This window comes from Rhipicephalus sanguineus, chromosome 9 (assembly GCF_013339695.2).
Source record: "Rhipicephalus sanguineus isolate Rsan-2018 chromosome 9, BIME_Rsan_1.4, whole genome shotgun sequence".
Lineage (NCBI taxonomy): Eukaryota > Metazoa > Arthropoda > Arachnida > Ixodida > Ixodidae > Rhipicephalus > Rhipicephalus sanguineus.
Window position 1 is genome coordinate 9,830,978 of NC_051184.2, and position 26,681 is coordinate 9,857,658.

A 26,681-nucleotide genomic window follows, 5' to 3' on the forward strand; every position below is an offset into this window, starting at 1 on the left:
GGCCGCGTTTGCGAAAGGAGCGCGCTGTTCAAACAGGAATAAGTAACAACTGTTACAATTAGTTCGCGCTCGTCTTGTGTGTACCTGTTCGTTTGTTTCGTGCGTCCTGCTTTATGTTTGAGCAGTGAGCTTCAAGTGTCGACCTGTGACGCATTAGTTCGCACTCGTCCTGTGTGCGCTCTTTTCGTGTGTCCTTTGGGCTCGAGCGATGCGCTGGCAATTTCGAGCTGCTTCCCGTTCTTCGCGTTACGTTACAATTTATTGCTATCGCAATCATTGCTTCGCCGTAGCGGCGAAACTGTGACTTTTTTCTCCTTTCCAGTTTTTCTGTCTTTTTTTCTCTTTATTTCTAGTTATTTCTATTTTCCTTCCTATTTTTTTCCTTTCTTTCTCTCTTTCTATTTCTCACTTGCTTCCTCGTTTTTTCTATTATTATGCATGGTTTTGCCTTCGTTGTGCCAAGGAACGACAGCGTAAGACAGCATATGACATCCCGGGCCTCTAAAGTGCTTCGAACTTGATATCAACATCAAGGCGCCCGAAGAACGAGAGGAAGAAGACTTCTTCTTGGCGCAAGCGCGCGCTCAATATGCTATAGATGGTCATGTTATACGTGGTTTTGCCAGCGTTACGACAAGCTACATGAGATGACGACAGCATATCACAGCCCGGGCCTCCTAAAGTTCTCCGTACTTAAAATATGTGCGTTAACTGCGGGGAGTATGTAATCGACAGTACGCCGCTCAGACGCCATGCAAACGCCGAGCAGACATGTCACGATAAGCACACTCCTCCGACCTTTCTCATGGCTAAGGTGTCCTGCAGCGTCTACGATGCTGCAAGGAGCTACTGAGGTGGAGTGTAGTCAAGCCCAATAGACAAGGTAGAAGGACTGGCGGCTTAACCCGAGAGACGAATCAGCAAAGAAGTGCCACAGAGAAGCATCGATACACGCTAACAACACTTTTCTAACGAAATAATCTCAAAGGGAAACGGAAGGCGGATACAAAAATGTTCAACGTACTGCACCGGATTTACAGTACTCTAAAGGAGAAGCTAACGGCCGCCTTATTCAAGTTGTGTATTGAACGCAAAAATGTTGTCATCAGAGTTCTGTTCAATATATTCCTACATAGCGGGAAGAAGACCGTTGTCAATTTTATTTCATTTTTCTTCGCTGCTTGGCGTAAGGAACTGGAGTAGTCTAGGCGCTCGTTACCTGAATCTCATCATAGCAACGCAAGTATAACAAAATAGAATAGAGCAATTACCCACCGTGGTGCAAACACATCGATAGTTGCGACACTCCCCTTCGCTATAAGACGGATGGTGGCATCGACAAGCATTCATTCTTCTTTCCAGACGCGTTCATCGAGAAGATAGATCGAGAGCCTAGGTCACGCGCACATTTATATGCTATCACAACTTTCACAACTTGCGAAAATGTTCCCGCAGGTGAAACGAATTGCCTGCCGTGAAGACCGTGGTATTGCGATGACTGCACCGCGTGCATATACAAGCGCCGTCGAAACACCGATGCACAAAAGCCCGGATGAAGTTTGGTGAAGGAGCGAAGGGATATCTGCTGTACTGAAATGAGTATAAACTAAGCTAGGAGACGAAGTACGCACATGATTTAGCAAGCACTGCTGGTTTTCTTGCGATCACTGCCTGCCACTGCAAAGAAGCGAAATATTTCTTTGGCCTATACGACACTGTCTTAAATAACCTTCATTCCATATCCTAAATGAGCTGCCCTGCACTCTAAGAAAGAAATAAAGAATTATTTGACTCTTCTTTGTGAGTCCTGACTAGCTAGTATATGGCTCTCTTAAAGCAACGCGTGAACTTCAATTGGAGATCGTTATTCTCTCGTCGGAGAGTCGTGTAATGAACGCCACGAACGCGCGGTCCTCGTCTGCCTTGTCCACTGCTGTCGGTGACGTCAATGAAGAAGGCTGCCAGGGATAGAATCACAGACCCCACAATGGCAAAAACCTAACCCCAGTTACAGCAAGGGCGGACTTCAGGTCTTCTACAACATAACATAAACGCTTAGCGCAGAGACTTATGAAGACGGAACAAAACGAAGGACACACACAGGCGCCAACTTTAAACAAATGATTTATTTGAACCCAGATGACACACACGTATGCAATAAAAAAAATACCTCACAGGGCCCCTTTTCATTCGTCTAAGACGACTCGAAGGCGAAAGCGGTCTTCTTTTTCCTTCTCAGATGATTTATTGATCCTCCCCCACACCACTCCGAAAGCTTGCCACACTTAACGTGGTTTTGCACTGCCTCCGGGATCAGGAGGCACCGCTTTCTGCAGCTCACCGGGATTTGAGCTGCCTGCGTGGTCGGCTCGCCTTTGGCCAAGCGAAGATGTCACGTGATGACGCATCTCTTGACGTCACGTGATGCGACGTCATAGTGACGTAATAATGACGCCACGAATTATGGCACTCGGTGACGTCTTATGAGATCATATTGTGACGTCATGACGTAATGATGTTTTTTTTTTTTTTCATCCCCCGTGTTGACTCCGCCGAGGTTAAACTTTGCGTTTTATAAAGCATCTCAGGCTTTTGCCCTAAAACACACACTGTAGCACGTATGGTTCCTTTCTGCTTTTTGATGACTGTTTCATTGTGTATAGGCACTGTGACGAACCTACAGATTGATCATTGAAGCACCAACTACTCATAGGCTTTGTTAAGATTGCGTTAGTACGCAGTCACTATCTTGGACAAGGAAAAAACTATATTTCCTCGGTGCACCTGTACCTCCGCATGCCTCACTTTCTTTATTTGTTTTCTTAATCTTCAATATATAAATGTGTATGATCAGGATTCAAATAAATAATTTGTTGAAAGTTAGCGTGAAAGTGCGTCCACCTTAGTTTTTTTTCTTGTTTTCATAAGTTTATGCGCTAAAATGTTAGGGTACTCAGCTACAAGCCTGGAGTTCTCGACAAACTTTTCGGTCATGACTACATTACCGACCCTATAATTATGGCAACGACAAAATAACCAGCTTAAAAATTTTTAAAGAAACCCACCTTGCTGTAACAAGACTTTAGATCTAATACAGAATTTTCCTCAGATGTGACTAAGATTACTCGTGTCAAACAGACCATGCCAATACAAGCAGGCCTCAACTATTTTAACGCAACAGCGTTAAAGAGCTCGTTTGGCAGAAATTCCGGTGTCGGCGCCGTTTGTTGTGAGCAAAACATCAGCGTTGCCTGTGTGCGAAACATCGAGAAACATGCAAACAAAATAAATAATAAAAATTTTCGGTTCGAATGAGAAGGGTCGTGGTGTTAGTGTGTCTGTCCTGTGCCGAGCACTCCTACAGCATATGCGGAAGCGTAGCCGGGTGAGTGCCACAGCACCAGCAGTTGGGGGTAGTGTACACGTCCGGGAATATGAGGTGGAGGACCCTTTCGTCGAGGCTGCGCGAGGCTCTGCGGAGCTCCGCTCTCGACGAACAAACCTGGGCGACCCAGCAGGCCCGTCAGGCGGCGTCGAGGCAAGCCCTTGACGTCCCCTCATGGGAGGCCTAGCCCGGCCACTTAAACGTGCTGGTTTCTCCTAATAAAGTTTACTCCTCCTCCACGAATGAGAATCGACCGCAGGCCGTCTGCGGGGCAAGCAGGTGTTCTACCACAGAGCCACGTCATTGCTTGAAACTGCTTTCAGGAAAAAAAAAACGATAATAACGTCATGTAGTGGGAGGAGTCTCCTTCACGCATGTAATATTTTCTCTTTAAAAAATATTATTTTCTTTAAACGTGTATGGTTGGTTCTTATCAACCCTCATACAGTTTATTAAGTGATGACCCCTCAGTTAAACGCGATACGCATTCTGCGGGCGCAGATCGCTATCATGCTAGCGAACGTTACTCAACTATACAGCAAAATTCAACGTCATCGGTACAACCTTAGCCTTCACCTTAATTTTTACCAGTGATGTTGCAAGATGTGGTGGCATTCTTAAGTGACACTTCGTTCTTATTTCAAAAGCAGCTTAGAAGTTGTGTTTTTTTTTTCTGCGCATGCTACTTTAAGACAAAAAGTGTGCTGACAAAGCCAAAAACGTCACTCAAATGAAGGCAAGCGCAAGTGCAGACGTCGACATCGACTAAAGTATTTTTGAATAACTACGCAATTTTATCCAAGCTGGATTAATTAAGCCAACGACAGGTGAGCATTGGAGCAAGACGCCAAATTAAAGCAATTTTTGCGAGTCATACAGGTCGTACCAGTGTACCGCTGGCTCGTACAAATAATCTGGGCCTCGCGAACAAGCTGGAATTAATTTCTTGCTTTTAAGAAAATCACATGCTCTCAAAAAGCACGCTTGCTTTATTTTGAGCACGGCATAAACTCTAGACAGAAGTGCAAGGCAGAGAAAAGGAGGGCTAGGCATTCCCTCGACTCACGGTGAAAATTACGCGCATCGCTCACTGCGCTGTTTTTAATTCCCGGCAAATAGGAGGGGCTGTTTTAATGAAATCAGGTACTCTTTTGACCATTTAATTATCATGCCTGCTGTATTTTTTTCTCTTCTCGCGAGGTTCTTTTAACTCAACGCCTGAAACGACCTGACGCACTTCCGGTCCCAAGTCCCCGTATATTCAGCCGCAAACGAGGCAGCCAGGAATTCTTCACAGCCCTGCAGAAAAGGCGCACTCGCCAGCGCCATCACGACATTGAAAAGTAGAGGGAAGCACCGACTCGACCCTGCGAGAGGGCGAAGAGAGGGAGCTTCAGGGGAGAACAAGAGAGAGAAAATGAAGGGAAAAGAAGAGAGCAAGAGACGGAGGTGACGTCACCACAGAGGCCACGTGCTCTGCACGTCACTTCACACGTGACGATTGCATCACAGCGCGCTCTCACCCCCGCACGGAGCGGTGAGAAGAAAAGTTTCTCCCTCTCCCAACGACAGACACGGAGAGTGAGAGATAGAGAAGGTGAGAGGAGGGCTTGAGGGAAGTTCCGGAGTTGAAACCCCGAGTCCTGGGCGCCCAGTCATCACGACGCGGGCTGCCCGATCGGCTGGGTCGGCCCGGGGAGCTCTTAACACGACGCAAGCCGGGTAGTGTCGTCTTCAACATTTTCGCTTCGGCACTTGTCAATATTTTTTTTCTACGCTTCGCAATTTTCAGCTAAGCTTTCACAAACGAACTGTTTGGCTTCTCTGCGACGCTTTGGTGGGAGTGTCAATTTATTTATAATGTAAAGAACTCCAAATGCTTTTTTCGCTGGATCGACTAGCTTTAAACACGTGAAACCATGGCCCGACGTGACACTCTTCATCGCCCTGCGTTTGGTGATGACTGCCCGAGAACTTTCGCTCGATGTGAACACCGTTGCCCCTCCGGCGATTCTACGGACTTCTCTGTGGATAATCTTTCAGTTCAGTGTTGACATTGCGTCACGTTTGCACGGCGCTGGCTGACGTGGACGTGAAGAAGTGTGCTCGTCGAGAGATCCCGGGACGAAAAATGCTGACTTTCATCTAGAAAGATTGTCTGCAATTAACCTGCGGTATAATGTTTTTCGTTTCTCCAGTGACTGCTCTACCTGTTCGTGTAGAACGGACAGCGCCTTTTACAGTTACTTAATCCACCTATTCCGAACTGAGGACTTTCGACTACGAAAATATTCGAGCTGGAAGCACTTCACAGCGTACCGACATCTCGTCTGCACTACTATATCAAGTAAGCTCACTACTACAATTTTTGCACGTGTGTACGTGTGCGTTATAGATTAAATTTAATATTTTGCCGTAGTGTGATACGGATGATTCTTTAAGCTGAAACGCATATCTTGTTAAACCCAACTTTATGAATAATTTCTACTTTCATCTTGTTTCCAAACGACAATATTTATATTTTTTCGTGCACGTCCCTAACGCTGCCCTCCCGGCTGGTACTTTCAGGTCCCGAAAGGTACGCGCGTATTCCATAACATAGCGCTAAAACAACAGCAACATGCATACAAATGCATGACATATCACAATCGTTGTAGGCTGACAAGATGAGCCTCAAAATGGTGTACAGACCTGTTTAATGTGAAATATATTTTTTTTTACTCTGTATAACGTTCCATATATTGAGTCACCCAAATCAAGATACGAAAATTCAACGATGAATCCAGCTACAGTTTTTTTTTTAAATATGGTCGTTTCGTCATCAACAGTGCCTCATTGAAATAAATTGATAAAAAAACGAGACGAGGTGCGATCTATTTTATCTCACTGGAACTTGAATTTCCTTTAATGGCAACTGAAGGATTAAGTAGCACATTTTGCTTCATTAGCAAACTTAAGCTTTATTCTTTGCTGCGGTCTGGAAAATGCTGTTTGAATTTTCTTATTGGCGTCAAAACGTAAGCAAGTTCATTAGAATGGCGTCGCGACGTCCCAGTGATAGTAATGGCGTTGACTACGAACGAAAAAAACTTACATGCACACAAAAAAAAAGAGCTATTGACCTAACAAACAAAAAAAGTCTATCGTCATACGGTTAGGAGTGCGATGTATCATGATAAATGTTTGCATATTTTAGTCTTTCTTTTTTTGCTTTGTGTTTTCAGGTCGATAGCCGTTGTTTATAACCCCCATGTTCTGCATGTACTCCATTCCCTGGTAAACTGAATGTCGTTGTTGTTGGTTTCTTTTTGTGTGTGTGTGTTTTTTTTTGCGCCTAAGGAGCGTTGAGCCTTAATGATGCCACTTATCTCGATAATTATCCTATAATGTTTGCAATAAAAACAAATACTTAAATATTCTATCTGCATATTTGAGACTGAATTATCTTGTACATCAAACTAAATTTATTTGTTCATAGAAAACACACCTTGCTGCGGTGCATCGGAATATTTTTAAGAAATAGGCTCTAAGCACATTCAACAAAATATATTTCTTAAACACAGTTATTGAACGCCTTCATTTCCACTCTAAAAATTTTTGGAAAATTCTAAAGTTGCTTTCTGGTTACGTAAAACCGCCCGTACCGCCAATGTCCCCCACCCCCTTCCCCCAAAAAAGAGGCGTGGTGACAAAATTTTGTCAAAATACGACAAACACTCCGCAAACTGTGTTATCCGTTACGTCACACGCAACACATTAAAATTTTGAAAATAAAAGAGCTTAGAAAAGTGGTTCAAGGTGGCCTGTGCGTTTTTGCGGCTGTCGAAGCAAAAGCGTTTGTACGGTTATTTCTCCCGTCGATATTTGGATAGGAATTAAATTTCACGTACCTGTTACATTACCGTGTCCGCTAAACCTCGCTGTCCCCGCTAAGCGCTGGGGCGTCGTCACCATGTGAGAAATTTCTTCGAGGAGGCGACAGTGTGACGCGTTAGACTTGGCTCGCTTCCAAAGGAAGCGTTCAAGACGAGCATCGACAACTTCCTCAAAGACGAGCCGACAAATAGGCCACAGTTGCAGCGCAGCCTATGACACCTTCGTCAAAACTTCGCGTGCATTTTGAACCTCAAGAGATTACTGGTACATTTGTTTTTCTTTCATTTCATCACCATTTTTGCGTACTATTTTTTTTTTCTTTCTACTGGCTTTTTTTTTCATTTCGTTTGGTTCTTACGTTCGCCACAAGCTCGCTTGTCACGAGAGGGAATGATTTACGCGCAGGTTTGTCGGTATGCCAAGCCTGAGAAACTGTTTTTTTTTGCTCCTGTGCACTATATATACGGCGCGGTGTTACAGAGACTTGGCAGTCAGAAAGGCATGACTAGTAGAACTTCAAGCAATGCGGTGTCGCAGTGCTTTGAGCTCCTGAAGACGGTATAAAGCTCGCAGTGTGTCTTTTTTCTACAATTTCGGTACAGACTTGTCCTTAAAGGGACACTAAAGAGCAAAACGATTTTTCTCATATTCGTAAAGCACTCTTTCACGATACCAAAACCACCACGATTGCTGCGAGAAAACGCTTAGTAAGCAAGAAAACGCGCAAAAACAAAATGTGGGTGGTGACGCCACCTTGAAGTTTCCGCACCATTCGCCGTGACGTCACATGTTTTGACGGCACCTACTAGGGACTACGTAGTCCGTAACCGGTAAAAATGAAGTACATTGTCCTTTAAGGGGGCTCGACATACCAAGTTTGGGGAAATATTGTTGAGCAAATGGCGCCAAAATAAGATAAATACACTTTGAAATAAGTGACGTCACGCGGAGAGATTTCGGCGCGAAATTTAAAAATGAAACTTTGAACTTTATTTTCTCCTCTTTTAGTAAACCTATGATGGCGAAATTAACGACCTTAGAGTTCTCAGAGCACAATTTACCGATCTAAACCGATTCATTGTTTCTCTTTAGTGTCCCTTTAATGCACAATATTCTGTGTGTATATGCGTGTTAGATGTGCATTGTAAGACCAGTGTTGTGTATGAAGTGAATCACTGTATTGTGAAATCTGCTATGTATTTAGTGGTCGTAGCTGGTCATGTCACTGTAGTGAAGGCCTGCCTATGGATTTTTTATTGAAATAAAAAATAAATGAGGGAGTTTTCGCCATTTCTTGGCGACGACTATCCCATTCCACTTGATTTTTAGGATACAATATGAAGAAACTAAAAGAATATAATACATACATGTATATGCAGTCCTGCATCTGGTCAGTTCAAAAGTTCTCGTTTTAACAGAGCACACATACATTCGCAGTGCACACCTTCAATCTAGTTCGCTCAATCACCGCAACCACCACCACCACCCCACCATTGAATGTATGCAAAAATGTTACAGTTCACAAAACAGTATTCGGAGCCCCAGTTTTGTTAACGTTCTATAGGTATTGAACACTTAACGCTGACAAAAAAAATAATCTTGGAAATTACAATAATGCGAACTTGTGCTTGTTGGTGAAGCATTATGAAACAAAAAGCGGTATAACAAACAGGATATAATAAGCAAGCATAAGAACAAACATGTGCGCGAAATAATAGAAGCGTAAATGATTCCGAGGTTAGGTGGTCAATGTGTTAGTTCGCCGTCTATCAGGCGATCTAGTAGTTACAATTCTTGCGATCGGGGTTTCCAAGCTGATGGGAAGCGTTTATCTGCTTTTGACTTGCGCAATGAAGTCAGTGCCCTGTACATATGAGAGAAAAAAATCCTCTAATAAATTGTCCTAAGTCAGCGCTGTCGTGTGTTCCCTCTCTGTGCCCTGGTCGTATACGTTGTTTGTTTCGCAACTTTAAAGAATGCGAAAAAAGGACATATACTCTACAATATGAAGTTTCGAATATCGCAACTGGGCATTGGAATGACTGAAATGTTATGAAATTTCTTTGCTCGGCACATGGCTAAAAAATTCTATTGGCTTTTTTTTTTTTATGTGGTTGTCGCTTACCTATGTGAGAGAGGTGATGAAGTGCCTACGTTCAAAAAGGTCATCGAGTTCATTGTACAGAGCCTCAGATGCCCAGAATCAATCTGAGAACGCATCTTTGGTCCCTCTCATGACGGCGGCACTTATTGGAATGAACTACAAAAATGGGAAGCTTTCGTGTAACGTGGATTTCAAGTCGAGGCAGAAAATTGGAAACCTGGTCGACTTGAGCTGTAAACGTTTAGCTGAAGTCTCCAGTCTCAGAACACTAAAAGATTGAAAGAACGAGTGAATGACGGCGAATCCAAGAATCGATCAACTGTTCGATGATCGATAAAAAAAGTTCGCAACGAAACTGGACAAACGAAAGCCAAACAAGAGAAAAGCATGCGAAAACGCTACCAATAATTGACTGCCGGAATATTCAAAGTTTGAGGTGCCGTCAACAGGAAGCCTTAGAGTAACTTACTGGTATTTACGTGTGAACGCGATGGGCTGGCTTAGGAACGCTACCCTGGATGGCTTCTCAAAACCGTCGACCGCTTGGAGTTCGTAAAGTTTTCCCTAACTTGTGAATAGGGGTGTTTACCTCAATCTACTTGCAATAAATCTGGCCAACGCGGGCGGCTAGTGATCATGCGACCTTACTGTCCAACTTCATAGAACTAGAAAAATTTAATCTAAACACAGGTGGCAAAAAAGAGAAATATATAACCGTAAAGCAGAAAGTTAATTTATTTATTTATTTATTTGATTTGCATACATAAATACACAAGGACACAGAGAAAAGAGGGAGAGAGCAAGCTGGCAACTGCCACCAAGAGGGGCACAACGCCTGCCTGCTCTTTCGGGAGGAGGGAAGAGACAGAGGAAAGGAAGTTAGGAGGAGAAAAAGAGGAAAGGAGATAGGAAAGTGAAGAAAAAATTGACGAAGACTTGGACAAAAATAGCTAAACACACGCACACAAACAAAAAACGCTTATAAACTGGTGGCCACATCTGTTTGGTCCATAAAGGCCAGTAGAGGTTTGAAATAATAACAATGGTGGAGTAGGGTTCCCCCCAGCAAGAGCACAGATAATGGTAACATACTGTTAGGTAAATGTCGAAATGTCGACAAGGCAATGTCGAAAGCAGAAGCATTACTCACGCCAGGTTACATAAACCCAGAATGCGCCGTTTGAACGTGGCGAGCAAACGGAACCTGATGCCTTTCCATTAAAGCGTCGAGGCATAACGCAAACTACAAAAAAAGTAAGACGAAGAAAGTCGATAACCCCGAATCTGACGAGACTCGGATCTAGAAAAAAGTAAACGAATCTTGATGTCCTTGCGCCGGAGCCCATGCACAGTTGAATACAAAACAATCTGCGAACTGCGAAAAAAAGATGGCAATTTGTGAAAGAAAGTCAAACTGCGATAAAGAATTCGACGTTGCCAGAGAAGGCAGTCAATTGAAGACCCACCAAGGGCATGGGCTTGACAGCTGCAAGACGGTTTGACGCGCCTGGTTTCGACATGTTTCACGCTGGATCGAAGCGAGCACTGTGAGAGGATAAAGGGTACGAGAAGAATATTGTGTTCTCCATCCTCTTTTTTTTTACACGCTTTAAGCGTTCACGTAACGCTAAATGATGCGACACTGGAAAACTTTCAGAATGCATCAGCAGTGCTGCAACCTGATAGTTGAGAAGAAATTTAGGGACTGCAGCTTAGTCAAGCTGTCTATGACAGCTTCTTGCGCAACTCCCCTGTCCCTGTATTTATTGAAGCAGAAATAAATTATTAATTTTTTAAGGCACCATATATAGAGAGAGAATAATATGGGATGTGTTATATGCCTAGGTGACACTGCGTCAGCTCGCAGTTTACTTAAGAGCCCCGAACTCAAATTCATGTGCAGCCCAGGCCCGTAGCCAGAGGGGGAATCCAGTGCCCCCCCCCCCCCCCCCCGAAAATTTGATGACACATGGTGTTTTATCGAAATAAATCATGCAAATAGGCGTCTATCTCATATAGTCAAGGTTTTTAGCAAGTGCCCCCCCCCCCCGAAAAAAAATTCCTGGCTACGGGCCTGGTGCAGCCTATATGTATAACCACTGCGTTTTATGTCCCTGTTGGTGTGAAGAATGGAACGCGAAATAGTTCAGCTGTTACACCGAAAAGGTGCTTAGTCACCACTGGCACCGAGACTGCCGCGAGTCAGCTCTTCTGTGTTCGCTTCGATTCCGAGTGGTTGGTGTATGACACTCTCCACTCACGTGGAAACAAAACGAGAGCTTCATCCAGGCCTGAAATCGTATTCGTTGCGTAGCTTATCGGACTGGAAAAACTAGTCGGCCTTCTGTGAACTCTGAATGCAGAATGCCTTACGCAACGTGAAACACAGACGGGAATGCGCTAGGCATACCAGAGCGTTAACCCGAGAGATATTGAGAACCAAGGCTGGCTTTTGGAACGACCTTGCGATTTGTATGCCTTTGAGAAACAAGTAAGGCTTGACAGTTCTCATAACGCATCTGGCTTTAGCCGATGTCAGCTTTCAGGTGGTCTGTGTGATAAGTTTTCAATGTGAGCTGTAGCGTACAGCTTAGTACAAACACGAAATCAGTAGCATGACACTGCAGACGTTCGTCTTTTTCTATGACAGCGGATAGGTGACAGCGTTCCTCAGTCGCTGAGGAACGAAAACAAGACAGAGAAAAGGAGACATTGCGATGTACATCAAAGGACCGCAGAGAGGAACAACTTGTCGGTTGGCATGATATAAATATAACTATGAACTTTTGAGCATCGCATGCGACTATGAAAAACGTGCCTTTAGGGTTACATAAGAAACAAATAGAATCAACGTTGGCGTTGTTTCCATTTGCGCTTGTTTCCCCTAGAGGTTCGAGTCAATGGCACCAAGGCCACCGACGCAAGTCAATGGCATCAAGGCCACTTACTTCACAAGCTTTTCAACTGCTGGAACAACTGCTACAAATTAAGATGTATACCAACTAGACTAAACAGCCGCTTTTGGTTCATGTTACCATATGACTTCATGGTTAACATTATTATTTTTTCTAAAAATATGCAACAGTATAATCCAGCAAGAAACATTCCAATGTCCGATCGATTACCCCTCCCTCCTCTCCCATCCCTTTATCTTGTCAATTTATTTATTTATTTATTTATTTATTTATTTATTTATTTATTTATTTATTTATGTATTTATTTGCTGCGGGCATTTCAGTAAGGAGGTCAGAGTTACGACAACAGGAATAAAAATGCCTTGAAGCACGAGGTGTGGCTTAAGCCGACGTCTCGAGAAGTGGCCTTATCGTTTTCAAGGCAGCCACTGCCTACCTTATCACGTGTGGTGTACGAAGCATACACACACAAGCGCTAAGGTAGGCAGTGCCTGCCTTGAAAAAGATAAGGCCGCTTGTCGAAATGTCGGTTCCAGCAACAGCCCGTGTTCCAAGAATTTTTCAAAGCTTCAAGATTCCATCTTCCCCTGAACCTTAATTGAACAACAGTAATAATATTTTTTCTGCAACAACTGGGACAGTGCTACGCTTCGAAGTAGTACAGTTCTAAAACACATTGTTGGTGGAACACAATTTAGGTTTCAGGCGCTCTACATTGGCCAACACGTCTTCTCAGCTTCCCTAATCCGGCGACAACGACCGCCACAGCTCTCGTTTAGAAGCCAGGCACGTTCACACACGCTCTGTCCCAGCATAGCATGTCCATTTACACAACTCTCACTATACGCTGAAGGGCGCGGCTCATACCTTCTTCCAACGCTGACCCCTCCCCGCCTACTACCACTTGAAGTTTGTTAGTCTGAGCAGGTTGCGGCGCTTGTCAGGGTTTCCCGCATAATACCGACTCAACGAGAGCTTTTCCTGGAAGCACGCAGGACGTTAAAATTGCCTGGCCAGGCTATCTTATTAGATCACACTTAACAAAAGAACACGGCGTGGGAGGGGGAGGGGGGAGGGGGAGGGAGGGGGAGGGAGGGGGAGGAGGAGAGAGGAGAGGCCTGCTGCCGGCACGAGACGAGCCGAGCATGCGAGGGAGGGAGAGGAGAGGCTTGCTGCCGGCACGAGACGAGCCGAGCATGCGCAGTGGGGGTGTGGACGGCGCCGACGCCACAGGTGCGACTAAGAAATGTTCCGCATTTAAAAGAGCATTCCACACGCGCTGTTAACGCTGCGAGCGGCGCTGGCTAACACTCTCAGGTTTAAATGCGCAAAATACCCAATAGACCGAACGAGAGGACGACCGCCGCTGTAGCTAAACTGGTAGAGCAGTGGACGCATTATTCGAAGGTTGTAGATTGGCTCCCCACCAGCGGCAAGTTGACTTTTCGTGCACTAGCGTATTTACATCTGTTATCATAATTACTGCGTTACTGCCAAAGACTACAAACAATGCCCCTATACTTTCCTTGGAGTTATTGTGTGTTGTTTTCCTTACTATATATAAAGAAAACGAACCCTTGATCAATTTCCCTTCCTTCGTTGATTGGTTGGTTGGTTGGTTGGTGCCTACAGGAATGGCTCAACCCACTGCGGGGGACCGGCCACAAATCGTGCGGCAGTAGGACTTGTGAGAAAGAAAAGGATAATTCGTTGATTCATTGTCTTCTCTTTCTTTGTTTGCTTTTTTCATCTTTTACCACCATTTTGCTTTAGTAGGGTAGCAAATCGGACCCGCATCTGATTGACCTCTCTGTCTTTTCTTCAGTTATCTCCTTCTCTGCATTCCTTTGTTCGAGAAGCAGGGTAACACTCGGACCCTTCTAAGAGCAGCAGCGGCCGTCCTGCCATTGTTCAGCTATCGACGAATCTAGGCCTAGGAAAGTGCATTGTATAAAGATGATCTGGTACTACTCACCGCAGACGCATGTTCCTGACACCTAACCCTATCTAACGGCAGTTCACGGTACGCAATCTCTCCCGACTTTGGTGTCATCGCTGGTCAACACCCCATTTTCAGCTTTTCTCGCTAACGCCCACCTCAGTCATTGTTTAGAGGCAGTGCACGTTCTAACCCGTGTGCACGCGAGATGGAAGCTCGGTGAAAGCGGGTCGCACGGTCACGCCTCTCGGCATGCCTTGCAGAGAGCCACGCGTAGGCGGCCACAGAAAAGCTCTCAACGAACAGATGCGGCCATCGTGGACGTAGGGAGCGCTGCCGCCAATCCTGGTCACGTAATCGACAGCTGACGGGATTGACCCGCTTAGGTAGCGATATAAAAGCGTCGCCTTACAGCCTAGCAGCCTATATGGCCTCACGTGGGCGACGCCTGCCAGTGACGTCAGAGTGCGCATGTGTGTAGGCTCGAAGAGATTATCGCGAGGGATATTGATTGAAACCCTGTCTGTGCCGCTGAGTGCTTTCGTAAGCGTCCTACAGCCGCTCTGTTACATCTGGTGTGAATAAATGCAATAAAAGAGTCAGAATCATTCTGATGGAATGTCTTAGAAATAACAAAGCATATCTGTTTTCGTTGATCAGTGAAGCGCAGTGACATCCAGAGCCATTGAAATGGTGCGCCGCTTGTGTGAACCGCACGGGCAGTTATTTACGTAACGGCCAATAAGCCATTTGTTCACAGTGAACGGGAACCGTGTATATTCTTCGTATTGCATTCGATTTCGTGGCAAGTTTTGGTAAGCATAAACTATTCGATGGTTAACTGTTTTTCACAGTTCTTGGCTTCGGAACTCTTCGCCTAGCTACACCAACATACCAATGCATTGATATTCATATTCTGCTTCAGTGTTTGAGCGAATGATACGAAAACAAAGAATAAAAACGTTCATATAATTTCCTGGCGCCTAATTTGCTTACTAAACTTTTGCACTGGCTGCTCCAAAACGATACAAGAATAAACAGACAATATCCTGCAGGCGTTGCTGTGATCGTTTACAATAATATTAACCGCGATTATGAACCTACTTTGCCTTCCAGTAAATTTTTCCGAGCCACCATAGTTATTCTACCAGTTTCCTCTCAGGAAAAAAAAATAAACGTAATGTCAACACATGAAAACTCACGACGAAACGAAGTATCCCCCACGGAAAGAAAGAAAGAAAGAAAGAAAGAAAGAAAGAAAGAAAGAAAGAAAGAAAGAAAGAAAGAAAGAAAGAAAGAAAGAAAGAAAGAAAGAAAGAAAGAAAGAAAGAAAGAAAGAAAGAAAGAAAGAAAGAAAGAAAGAAAGAAAGAAAACGCTAAGCGAGACAGCAACAGAGTGAATCGTACTTAGCAAAAAAGAAAAAAGAAGAAGGCGCTCGAAAAAATACTCGACCACGCTTCTCAACTCCAGCGCTTCTTGTGGAAAGTGGTTGGAAAGTGGCTATTCAAATTTTAGTGAAACGGAAAGGAAAAAGGCTTTAGAAACTGCTGAGCTCGGCACTTGACTCAAAACCGGCTGACGAATACGCTTGAATACTCGCAGACGTCTTCTGAAGTGTATTCCTTTCGCTAAGTGTGCACATATGATCTTCACTATTCGCTTCGTGCCCATTCCCACTGCAGCTACAATTAAATAGGCCACAGCTTGCGACGAAAAGCGACGAAAAGATTATGCGATCAATTTTTAAATTTTTCTGTGATTCTCGAGCTGGAAACCCAGTTATTATAAAACCGAGACATTTCTTTCCTTCAGAAATGAATGCACGCCAAATATAAAAGCAGGGAGAAATCATCATACGGCTTCATACGTGCATTCGATTAATATAACCAATATAAGGGTATTACGCCATCTTTAAATGGCACTATTAAATATAAAGAAATGAATCATTGATCATAAGAGTGCTGTTTCTTGGGTGAGTTGGAAATACATGCTGAAAAGGGTAGCGCTCGTGAACACGGATTAAAAGAAGGCACACGGACACACAGACGGAATAGCTTCATAGCAATTGGTTTTTATTCAAAATCCTCCCTACATATATTCATCGCTTCACGGCCACGTGACAGCTTCGACGCACTGACAAATTTAGGAAGACTAATTCTTTCTCTGATAACGCAATCGATGGTGTACTGACCATCGATTAGATGCATATATTTAGATGCACGGTAAAGAAGCCAAGGTGGTCGAAATTTTCGGAGCCCTCCACTAAGGCGTCCCTCATAATCGTATCGTGGTTTTGGGACGTTAAACCCCAACAATTATTATATATTACAGGCTGCAGGGAGCGGGATGGCATACACCCGTTACCCTACACGAACTACGCGGACACAAAAAGTGCCCCCGCATTCGCCCATATGTGCTTCGTAATCGGAAACACTGCAGCAAAGGCAAAGGCAGCTCACACACAACATTGGCTGAGTCACTTGATTGGTGGTCTATTTGGCCCACGAACACGGAAACCAGTGCTGCACAGACAAGCCGTTTCGTGTGCCTATAGCCTCCTTTCTTGTCATGTCCTTTAGCAGGGTGTTACCGTGAACTACCTTGATGTCCATCAACAGACCGCGCCAACTTATGTTTGTGCATCCATTCACTGAAAACACGAAGCAAGCTCTCGTACAGCGGCCCACACATGCAACATGGAGAAAGAGAGCGCCCGCTTACGCAGACATCGTAGATCTTCGTTGCTATATAGACCTCGTGGGTGTACACAACATAGCGGAGAATAGAAGCGAGCGGCCGCTCGCACTCATGCCTCCCAAGCGTTTACGTTCATGTCTAATGTACCGCACTTACGATCCCTGCGTGGGTCCAAGCAAAACATCGTTGAGGCTGCTTTCAATGTTGCCTGAGCAAAAGCGTGCAGTGCTGCGACACATCGGAAATTTAATGGAAAGATCAACAGCAATGTTTACTTGAGTAGATATATATTTGTGACACGGTACTAAGTGTTGTGTGGGAGTCCAGGCAACTCATAAAAGAGTGTACTGTCTTATCAAAGAGAGACGTGTATCATCGCGGAAACAGAACCATCCGACTGGTGTTTTCGCTGTATTGTCCAGCTCTACTTTCGAAAGTTCCGACCATGTTTCCATTCTTCATTTCATTTTTTTTTTTGAAGTCGTATACAAAATTACGCTTAGCACATAGCACTGCAGTTAAGATGAAAAAGGATAACATGCTCAGCTTGTATGAAAAAACACACCTTCCTCTGGGGAACATAAGTGAAAAAAAGGAAACACGGGCAAATAACATAATAAAAAATTAAGCGTATTTACCACTAACAGAACGATATCTTAGCCCGACGATTTGCGCGATGTATTTGTACGGTGATTGTCAGTCATAAGGGCTTAATCTTTCGTGACAAGAAAATGGATTGCCAACTATCTCAGCAAATCAATATTCTGTAATATAAAACCATGTTCCCTTTGTTGTTTATCTCATTTTTGTCAAAACTGCGCTAAAACACATATCATCGGGAACTTCAACCGACTATAAAACGGCCGTACTGTTACAACCAACGAAACAGCACGGCGGTATGCGCGCATTCTATAGAATAGGTTGCGCCAAACTTGTTCAACCTCGCACAGGGCGCTGCACGGTTCTAATGGCAGGACGCACAAAGGGCGACTACAGAGACGAATGGAGCACTTCGCACGAGCTCCTCTTTATGACGTGTACCGATTCTGCGTAAACGTCATCGTCCTTACGCGACTGCGTGCTTCGGCGCGCAGGCCAGACGGCAACAATCACCGCTCTTGTCGTTCTTCCTAAGAACTGTATACGCTGGCATAAGCGATGTGCCCTCTGGGAGTCGTGCGCCAGTGCGGCGGGTGGATCCAGTTTCTCCTTGCTTCTTGTGCGCTTCTTTCGGGCAATCGTGCACGGCACGTACTATAATGTTTCACGTCGCCTCTCGACTATGCTGTGCCGACAAAAGGGGATCTTGTAGCCCAGAACCAGGACTCTCCTGCCTGACCACAGCAGTGCAAATGCCACTGCTCGCTGAACAAACGACCCTCGTGTTGTTTTCGGAGGCTGAACACACGTCTTGGATCTTGCACTTAGAGCCTCTGCACGGCTGTAAGCTAGAACGTGTTTACAGTCTTATTACGCGGGTGAATACGCTGTGATTGCGATGGAAACCTTTTGCCCGTTTTGTTGCTTTAGTCTTGAAGTCTGTTTTGCTTTGTGAGACACGGCTTTCTGCTGAGAAAGTGAGGTAGAGAGTACATCAACACAAGGCGTTGGCGGGCTATTTGCTCTGAATTTATAGTGTTTTAAGTGCAAAATGACAACACAAGATAGGCGGCAGGACAAAGCTCTAACCGAGAGCACCTCAGTTACTCTACTTTGCGTTCTGAAGTCAGAAATAAAGAAATAAATATGAAAGAAATAAACAAAGATATCATCGCAACGATTTCTTTCTGACACCTGCTGCGCAAATTGCGTTGTGCTGCTTAAGAATTCGTGGAATAATTTATTTTAGTAATATATTTACACCCGTAACTGCATGAGCAAAACGGTAACTGTGACGACGAAAGCAGTGTGCTTAGAAATTTCCGGTTTTTTTTTTTAATTCTATGCTGAGTAAACCAAGCGAAGAAGGAAACTCTGCCAGTGCAGTCAAGCGCATTGTGTCGCGCTCGTGTCTTTGTTGTGCTTGTCTTTTAACACGTACATCATTGTAGAACGTACACACCAGGGGAAAGCATTTAAAAAACGCAACACGGTTTCTTTTTAATGTTTTTTTAGGTTGGTCTCTTTGTTACCTTGTTTCCCCAAGTACACGATCTCTGCTTTTCTTTAACCTTTTTTTAATGATATATAATTTTTAATGGCACAAAGGCATCTAGTGCATCGAGGCAAACTTTTAAGACGTTAAAAAATATATGACCTGTAAGAAGTATAAGACGATGATGATGAGCATTATACTTAATTTCCTCCATAAATCACCCGCAGTATAGTAAAACGTGTCCGTTCCGGGCAGAATGACTGAACAAAAAAACCGGCCGATTACACTGAATCCTCAAAATGCTTCTTCTTAATAAATGTGAAAAGAAACGTGAAGTTGGACCGCAAGTGTGGTTGACTATTCCAGCTAAATGTTAACATATACAAACGAATGTCTTCTCTGGGTGCTTGCAACATCAGTCGGCTTTCCTTCAGAATGTCAGCAAAATGAGAGCTGTCCTCTACTGCCTATTACACTCCTTGAAATTGATAATGTCCTCCTTGGAGTTATATTTTTTTAGTTTTGTTTTATCAGAGCCATTTCGCTACGCTTAAACAGCTACGTCTTCGAAGAGACATGTCTTTTAAAGTAAAAATGAAGAAATGGCCATTACGAAAACGACGGAGTGGGTATAAAATGCGCACAGAGACATACATATAACGTTTCGAAATGTGACAGGGCAATACAAAAGAACCATTAGTCCCCACATCCTCATTCACAGTGTTGCCAAGTGTTTTACGCGTCTCTCCTCTGCTAACCAGTTTAATTGGGGGTGTAAGAGGAAAGATGTACTTTTAATGGCTGGACATAAAGTTTCTTTCCTAACTTTGCCCATCCAACGTTCATCTTTCCTTTCGATTATCATTCGCTCGTCGTGCGTAGTTATTTGTTCAGCTCAGTTAAGTTGGATGCAATTGAAAGGACAACGAGGGTCAGAGACGTTTCTTGATGTACTGCGTACAACTTTCTCAATGTCATTTAAAAAATGCAAAGACCGAAGTTTAAAGCGTAGGTTTTTGAAAAAAAAAAAAGGAAGAAAGATGCAGTAAACGTTGGTTGGTGCTTGCGGCAAATGGTTTGCAGCAAAACGGGAAACACTGGCTATTTGAGTTTTCGTTTTCGTCGACATGTTCCTCATTAAAGTTAACTCAGGCTAGACGCCAGTTTCCCACAGATTTATTGAGATGCCTCTCAATAGGGAAAAAAATTGTGTGAGTTAACTGAACGTATATTGCTATTAACCATCCAAGTCAGTACAAACTCGTCTACAACGTCATAGCGTGGCCATCAGGCTCACTCTGGCTGTTTTGATGTCACATGGCGTCATGCCGTCATGAGGTAGTGTAAGCCATGACGCCATATCATCCTTTTATGTCAGCTAGACGATGTTACCCAATCGTTCCAGGAATGTGCCTTTTTATATTAGAGCTTCGGTAATAGCTAATATAGTACGAAGACAAACTTTAACGGTGTACTACACCAAAGGCCCGTTAAACGACGCGCTAACGACAGGTAGTAACAGCTGAGCGTGACTGTCACTCTTGGTGTTAATTTGATAAGCATAGTTACCTTCGTCGTCACTTCACCGCGTTTCACCTGAGTACAGGGCTAGCCTATTGTCTGAACGACAGGATCATCTCTTGAGTGGAGCTGTGACGCGTTGTGTACTTCTCACCTTCATGTTCGTAACGATATAAAATAATAGTCTTCGGTACTTGTTGAGCGAAAATCAAAATGTGCGCGATCGCTTTCTCTGTTTTCTTTGTCGTCGTATTTCTTTTTTTTTTTAGTATTTCATCACATTCGGAGACGTTGACTACCTTACGAACTCAAACTTTTGACACGCATTATTAGTTCGCCAACACGCTTTGTGTACAAAATCTATTCTTAATGTAAGCCTAGATGCATTCGAGGTATCTTAAATTGCCTGAAGGCGTAGGCAGAGGAGAAAAAAACAACCAAATTGCCTTTGTGAAAGATTTACTATGCACGCATTTCGTTTGCGCACCTTTATATCGCCTCTCGCTGCTCTCATGCTTTCTTTTATACAAATCGCACATGTGTTGAATCCTCTTTCTTTCTGGCTTCTTTCTCTCCGTAAGCTAGTGCGATTAATACAGGCAAGATGTAAACAGGAGTGCCAGATGGCGCTGACGCTATGGAAATGGAGCCTCTGTTGCGTCAGTAGAGTTCCGTGCTGCGCGCTACGATACGATTTGCGCCCATTCTGCCAAATCAATAACCTGCAGCTTGAGAAAGGACTGAGGATCGCCTCGCTGTGGCGATGCCTCGTCTAGGTTTCTTTAACTAATTTGCATGTTGATTCCCACAAAAAGAGGGACTTTAGTACCAATATTTCTTTTACATTGACTTTGACAACAATTCGCTTAAAGCTGTCGTATTTGGTTAGGTGAAGTTTAGTTTGTCGAGTCTCCCTGAAAGCGTATGTTGACTTTCGTAGAGTTGCTCGCAAGTAGTGGAACCCTTTGGTAAGATATGCACACACCTCCACTATTTGCATGCACTAATATAAAACCGGGGTGTTTTCTATAGCCCTGTCTGCTTAGTAATGTGCTCTCTGCTGTTTCCGTACATCTCCCCGACAGCTTACTTTAGCTTTCACAACGTTGCTCGAAACTAGAGGAACCCCTTAGCATGATATGCACACACCTCCGTCATTTGCATGCAGTAGCATACAATCGGGAGGCTCTCCGACAGCCATATGTGTTTGGTAATAAGACCTCCGCTGTTTCAGCACAGTCTTAGGATCGATGGTTTCTTCAGCACACATGTGGTCAGGTTCGTGATTGATTGATCTAACTTCTTACCGTTCGCCTCCTTGAGCGAGTAATGGATCGCTTACTGATAGGAAAGTTGGTGCAGTGAGCGAAAAAGTACTTTGAACGTCTATCTCTTCGCAGGACTACGGCTTTCGCCTCAGTGAACGCAACTTCGAAATGAATCACGACACAGCCCTCCTCGATCACACGCTTCGAGCATAGCGGTGACAGGAAGCACTAAAGGGACCATATGGTGCAGTGACGTGTGTTTTATAACAGCATATCAGGCGCTGTGGCGTCGTGATTCTGTCTCCGATACGGGGTAGTGTCCGTGTAGCATAACTGGATTGCTGGAGGGGTCATTGGCACGACTACTAACGTCAAAACAAATTGCGCAATTTACGGTCAGAGAAAGAGTCAGCGTAACACGCTCTTTATTAGCACGCGGTCCGTTAGCGCTTTCACATTCCATTGCGATAAGCCGCCTGAATAAAGTATTTATAGAACTTCAGTTATCTGAGGTTTTTCCTGTTTTTTATGTTGATGTTTTGGTTTATGATGCGGAAATTTGGTCAGCCCGTCCGAAAATCCCAAACATCTTGACCTGTTTAACAAAACTTGAAATTTGGCGAGGTGGGGCGTACCTTTTAGGAACATTAAAGCGCAAAACCAGACATTCACAAGAACTAGAGGCACAGGAAGGGCGTTAACTTTTATCTACCTTTATTTGAGGCTTCGTCAGCAAATATATGCAGAGGAAACAAACATGCTCAGTAAGTCAAACGCATGGTCAGGCAACACGAAATCACTTCAGAGAAAAAAATCTTTACCCCCCAAAGCTTCGCAGATGTCATATCAAGAAGAGAGGACATATGTGTGTTAGTGATACAGCTGTAAAGCTTTGGAGGGCAAAGAATGAGCATCTTGAATATTTTTTTTTCTATGAAGTGATTTCGGGTTACGTGACCATGTATTTGACTTACTTCGCATGTTTGTTTCTTTTGTATATATTTGTTGGCGAAGCCTCAAATAAAGGTAGCTGTAGGCTAGCGCCCGTCATGCTTCTCTCGTTCTTGTGAATGTTTGGTTTTGCGCTGTATGTTCCCAAACTCTTGACCTACCAGCAGTGAACCTGTCTGATTGCCTCACACACTAATTGCCTCAAACACAGCCAAACCGCCCAACTTAACAGCCTAATCGCCTCCAATCACACAACTTTAAGGAATGGCGTACGCTTGTCATGAAATTTCCACTTCTTGAATAGACGCTGGCCCTACACATGGCATGACTTCCTATTTGACGTTTCCTCCTCTCAAGCAGAGAATCTTAAGCTCAAAAATAAACGCCCCATATAAAATGACAACAGAGCTCATCCTGGCAATTATCATTTCCAAAGCGAAGTACAAACACTCCCTTAAGTAGATAATTGGCTTCCTTTCTACAAGAAGGCTAGGTTTATAAATTATGCTTTAAGCACGTATGAAAGAGTACATAGTACTTAGTCTGTCTCAGTTCAAAACACCGAAAGGAACTTAAAACCAATTTTGAAGGCCACTAGTGGTTCGCGATAGCACACGACGCGGCATGTCGGAGTTGTCTTCAATGAAACCACTATTTATGTCACAATAAAAAACATTCAGAACATAACGCAGCACGCATTATTTTGCTTATGGGGGTTGGAATACCTAAATACCTTGTAAGTCCGGCACTAACTGCATTATACTGGGTGTTTTTTTTTCAGAGAATACAGAATTTTTTAATCGCCTGTGACAAATAGCATGACTAGTCGTTTAACTCACTTGAAATGGTGAAAGTTGCCTGCGCGCGAAATCCAAATACGTAACTGGCGGATGAAAAATGCATGTTAACTTTTAACGAACTATTTAAGGAGACAAGTTTACGAATTTTAGGAAAGTGATTGGAGTTTTCGCCCCACCAAATTAATCACCTAAATAATGAAACTGCAAATTCACAAGGCCGTTTCAAGGCAAAATGGCTACATTTAGGCCTAATTCGCGTACACTTATGGCTGAACGACCAAATTGCAGCGCCTGTGGACACTACAGCGTCTGAGTTTATTCCAGGAACTTATCTAAGAAACTATATGGTAAAGCTGTCATGAGAAAATAGTGGACGTCAGCCAAAGTATCAAACATGTACGGTGTCATTGATGAACCCGCATTAGAGCGACTCCCACAAAGACATAGCTTCACGGCACGTCGTTGCAGTGGCTACTACACTCTCGAGGGAATACTCGACTGAAATCAGGGCGTCTGTGTGCAGAAAGTATTTGTATTTCCCCACTAAGCAAACGCGACTCCTGGATTAAACACGAAACTCCTAAATCACCACACCAGAACAAAAGTGAAGAAACGAAGTGTAGGTTAGGAAACACTAAAGTCATTTTGGAAACAAAAAAAAGAGGTTTCTACAAATATATACATTTATCTGTTCTTTATACCTCGTGGTGCCCGCATAAGCTAGCTAATGAACACAGACCTGGTGGCGCAGAACCTCCGAACACTTGCTTTGCGTATTGCGCCAGGTGTTCTGGGGCGCATGTTAAGTGCCGTCCATCAATGCGTTCGTTTTATTGCATTATCAGACAGCGAAAAGGGATTTCAACACAGAATGTTTCCGCAAAGCTGTCAGTCTTAAGCTCAAAGGACGTTCTTTTATCGAATGCCTGTCAGGTACTTCTTTTTATCGCTTACGTGTTCTAGGCGACTGTACAAAGGAAATGTTAAGTAATCCTTGCTCCTGCGGGCAAACGAAAAAAAAAAAAGGAAACGCACGCTTGCCTCGTGAAAGAACTTTCTTTCTCTGGGTGCTGAAATGTGGCTGATCGATATGGGCGAACAAAATCGTGCCTCGAACTTCTCTTTCTATTTGCATGAACTCGCGGTTGCGTAATTTGTTCTCTGTGTTCGCGTGCCGACGAGAGAGGTGTCCTAATCGGGTTATCTTCTATCAAACGATCTGTGGTGCTCGCCTCGTTTTCGCCGCGATGTTACACAGTACGTGGCACGGTTGGTAAGGAAGCGACAGGGTGCGCCCGCACACTGCGTGCTACTGAACAACGTTCCTCGGGCAAGTTAATTCTGGTAATCGAACCTGTTTTCTGTTTTCCATTTATACAAACTAGGCATCGTGCACGATAGTAGTAATTGATTTTGAACCGTGGAGCTTGCGAATGAAGTCCATTATATTTTTAGATCTATGATCATTGAATTACTTTATTAGACGTATAAGATTACTTGTTTTTGGGACAAGTCAGCGTTTGCTACTATTTCAGGTAGATGTAAAAATAGCGTGCTTAGAGGCAAAGTAAATAGGTTGTAAGCCACGTACAGTCGGGCGCGATATGAAGGTTATCGCGCGAGCGTCGGCCAGCCTAGCGTCCAAGGGACCTAGCGGCAAGTTTTTGGAACAGTGAAAATCAAGATTACGCATTTTTGTAGCCATGGTTGGCTGTTCCATGCTGCGACAATCGCCCCTACGACGAACTCTACACCCTTTCCCTCTATATTAAGTTTTCCATTCGCTGCGATCAAGTGCATTCTTCGTTGGCTCTTATCCCCGCGGGCGATAGCGAACTTGCTGGGAAAGGCAGGGCAAGCTGATGCTTGGCGCTGTTTCGTTTAATCGGCTTGTTAGGTTGAACAAAATTTATTGCGTTTTTATAAAAAAAAGATGAATATGTGTCTTCCTCAGACGGGAGTAATCGCAGCTTAAGGAAAGGCAAAAAGAGTGATTGAAGCTTGCCTGATACCTCCCTCTCCTCGAAAGGGCACTCTGGGACGTGGCGCTGTTGTAGTTCTTGGTCGACGCTCGCGCGATCACCTTCAAATCGCGCGGAACTGTACATGCTGAAGTGACTGTAATACCGTAAACAAAGTCCCCTACTTATTAAACGCTTTTTAATGAATATGCTACGTGGGGTAAAAAGGGAGTTTTTGAAACATCGATTGTATTTGAGAACGTGGCTGCCGTAGCGCGTGGGCTCCAGTCTTGTAATACCCCGCATAAATATTCATAATCTGCACGATATGCAAAGCAACGGGCTCTTTGTTAGTCGGTCCCTTTCAATTTATTCGCAGCCATTACGTGCATGCAAAATATTATTTGGTACGAAAACAACACTCTGGGTAAGCTTTCATTCTGATATGAAAGTATTTTTTTTTTCTGTTTTTCACTTACGAAACAGTCGAAAAAACTTTTTGCTTATTCTCTTCTTCGAATTCTAATGGAAGAAGTTGAATAGAAAGGAACGGATTACGATGTAATCGCTATGAAAGGGTGTCGCATAAACAGATGCAAATAGCAGAGAAGTTTGCGGTCGGTGGAGACAAAAGTGCAAGTTTTTCCCACCTCGAACAATCGTATAAAATGCAAACTTAGCAAATATGCGATGAGGTATTACAGGGTAGGTACCATAATTACAAAACTTGCGAAAAAAACAAACACAAACATTTCGCGAGATAGCAATTTCTAGTGCTCAATTTCATTCTTGTTTTCCCTGAAAGCCAAAAAGGGATGTTTTAGTTTGCTGGAGATGAGCGCAGCTGTCTCATTAAAATGAAAATCAACGAGTACCGATTTCTCTTTCGTCCGCGGTCGTTCCGCAAACACAGCATGCAGGCGAAAGAAAAATACCACTCATTCACTGGAACGGCAACTGTTTGTCGACCAGCCCTGAAAACTTGCTCACTTGTACTGCCCTGATGACGTTGTTCTATATGACATCATTCGCAGCCTGTTTTAGTCTACTGCAGGACGAAAGTACATACACCAATGATCTCCACATTACCCTATCCTGAGCGAGCTGATTCCATTTTAACGCTGCGAACTTATTTTTCGTCACTCCATCCAACTCTCTGCCTTCCTCG

The 26,681-nt window shown here is 43.9% G+C and overlaps 1 protein-coding gene across 1 annotated transcript in view; it reads left to right on the top strand.

Moving 5' to 3' along the window:
- The first annotated feature begins 5,092 nt into the window (after window positions 1-5,092).
- Window positions 5,093-26,681, top strand: part of LOC119404575 (pyrokinin-1 receptor) — a 183,978-nt gene continuing 162,389 nt past the window's right edge. The window contains exon 1 of the mRNA XM_037671121.2: window positions 5,093-5,732. The gene's annotated coding sequence lies outside the window, so the exon portion shown is untranslated. The remainder of the gene's footprint in view (window positions 5,733-26,681) is intronic.